The sequence below is a fragment of the Oratosquilla oratoria genome, chromosome 3, assembly GCF_046742065.1.
Source record: "Oratosquilla oratoria isolate Oo_2021 chromosome 3, ASM4674206v1, whole genome shotgun sequence".
Taxonomy (NCBI): Eukaryota; Metazoa; Arthropoda; class Malacostraca; order Stomatopoda; family Squillidae; genus Oratosquilla; species Oratosquilla oratoria.
The window spans coordinates 1,123,526-1,126,282 of NC_134779.1; positions in this window are offsets into that span (position 1 = coordinate 1,123,526).

The following is a 2,757-nucleotide window of genomic DNA, read 5'->3' on the forward strand; positions in this document are numbered from 1 at the left end:
GAAAGGAGAGGATAGAAGAATGGACATGAAGCGAGGAGAAAACAGAGAGAGAATTGCACAAAGGAAGGATTGGAAAGAATTTTGATGAGAAGGGACGAAAGGAAGAAGGGTGGATGAAGGAAGGGAGAGAGAAAAAGGAAAAGGGAGGAAAAGAGATACAGAGTAAGCGGAAAAGAGACAGTAGAGAAAGGGGAGTACATGGACAGAAAGAAAAAAGAAATGTAAGGACATTAATTGTAAAAATTTAAGGGAGAAAGATAAGGTAATGAGATAGTGGATGAAACTAGAAAAGGACAAAAGCTAAAGAAAAACATTGGAATAGAAAAAAGGGTAACAGGGAGGCCTCGGGAAGAAAACAGACATAGAAAAAGTGAGTTGAACGTAAAACATTAAAAACAAAGAGAGAGAGATAAAGGGGATGTTAATCTCTTCTGATTTATTCTACTGAACGCCAAACGATTTTTTCTTACGTTTATGACAATCTTTTCATAACTGTGGAGTTCAATTGAAATTGGATAACTCATTTAACCCATAGATATTGAAATAATTCGGAAAAAGAAATAATGCATGAGATGGTTGATAAATAGAGGAAGTGAATAAAAAACGGAAAATAAACGAGAAAGCATGAAATACAAAAACTTGTAAGAGAGAGAGAGAGAGAGAGAGAGAGAGAGAGAGAGAGAGAGAGAGAGAGAGAGAGAGAGAGAGAGAGAGAGAGAGAGAGAGAGAGAGAGAGAGAGAGAGAGAGAGAGAGAGAGACAGAGAGAGAGAGAGAGACAGAGAGTGAGAGAGACAGAGAGTGAGAGATAGAGAGAGAGAGAGAGAGAGAGAGAGAGAGAGATAGAGATAGAGATAGAGAGAGAGAGAGAGAGAGAGAGAGAGAGAGAGAGATTTGTAGGAGTGAAAATGGATTAAAGGGCGACCCAAACATAATACATTTGCACAGATTACAAACGTGCTTCCCTACAAAGAGTGGCTGGCAGCCTTACACAGAAAGGTTGCACACTAACATGCAATGCACACTGGCATGCAAAGCAAAATTACCCTGTATCAGGGCTCTATTAATATGTTTTCAGGTTCAAAAGTTGCCTTATGTATAAGGTCTTCAACAGCATCTATCTGATCCAAGAACATTTTATATAAAAAAAAGAGAGAGAAATAAGTGTTTGGTATAGGAGTAGCACGAAAATATATTGAATAATAACGGAAGTAAAGGAAATTTGAAATGTCAAAGGCGTTCAATTGTATGGAAAGGTGCAATCATAATCTAATGTGAAGTTAATTACTTTGCCTGTGTGGTTCGTTTAGCCGTCTGAGAGTCAGTCATATGTCAGTAACTTTATATATCGTAGTGGTGAGACATGACATCCTCCAAATTTAGGTAGATTGTAGCCTTGTGTGTAATATGTATATATATATATATATATATATATATATATATATATATATATACATACATATATATATACATACATATATATACATATATATATATATATATTTATTTATATATATGTATATATTTAAATATATGTATATATATATATGCATATATACATATATATACACATATATATACATATCTATGTATATATATTATATATATATATATATGTGTGTGTGTGTGTGTGTGTGTGTGTGTGTGTGTGTGTGTGTGTGTGTGTGTGTGTGTGTGTGTGTGTGTGTGTGTGTGTGTGTGTGTGTGTGTGTGTGTGTGTGTGTGTGTGTGTGTGTGTGTGTGTGTGTGTGTGTGTGTGTATTTACCTAGTTGCATTTTACGGGACGAGAGCTATGCTCGTAGTGAGCCGTTTTCGTATCTCTCCGCATCCAGTTTATTCCTAAAATATAGTATAGTTTTGGCATCCACTGTTTCTCTGTTCAGTTTGTTCCAGGCATGTATCATTCTATGTGGGAGCTATTCTTTTTCAGGTCTCTTCTATAAGTGTCCTTCTTTAATTTCTTTTCATATCCTCTTGTTTCTCTTATGTCCCATTTTAATAAGTCATCTTTTTCTAAGATTTCAATCCCTTTCATAATTCTGTAAATGGTCAATAAATCACCTCTTTCTTTTCTCTTTCCCAGCGTTCACAGATGTAGTTTCTCTAATCTTTGTTCATATGTTAGATTTATCAGTGTAGGTGCCATTTTTGTCGCTGCTCTTTGGATTCTTTCTAATTTTCTTATGTTCTTCTTTGTGCTGGGTGCCCACAATGTTGCGGCATATTCTAGTCTAGGTCTTATCAGTGTAGCCACTATTTTTTTTTAACCATCTCCTCGTCTATGTAGTCGAAGGCCATTTTCATTGATCTTAGTAAGTTAAAACTCTCTCCAAATAATTTGTTGACGTGTGTGTCAGGTGTCAAGTCGCTTGAGATGATTACTCCCAGGTTCCTTTCTGAATTGGCTTTTTTTATTTCTTTGTTCCCAATTTTGTATTGACCCTATACTCTATTTTTTTGTTCAAATTCTATTATGCTACATTTCTTCATTTTGAAGATCATCTCACATTTCTGACTCCACTCCCATATTTTGTCTAGGTCTTCTTGTAGCGATCTGCAATCTTCTTCCGTTTTTACTCTCTTGAGAAATTTAGTGTCGTCAGCAAAGAAGTTCATGAAACAATTTACTCCCTCATCCATATGATTTATATATATGGCAAACATTAAAGGAGCCAATATAGAACCTTGCGGAAATCCACTTTTCACATCTTCCCAGTTTGATTTTTTGTCTCTAAGTACCACTCTTATTTTTCTTCCA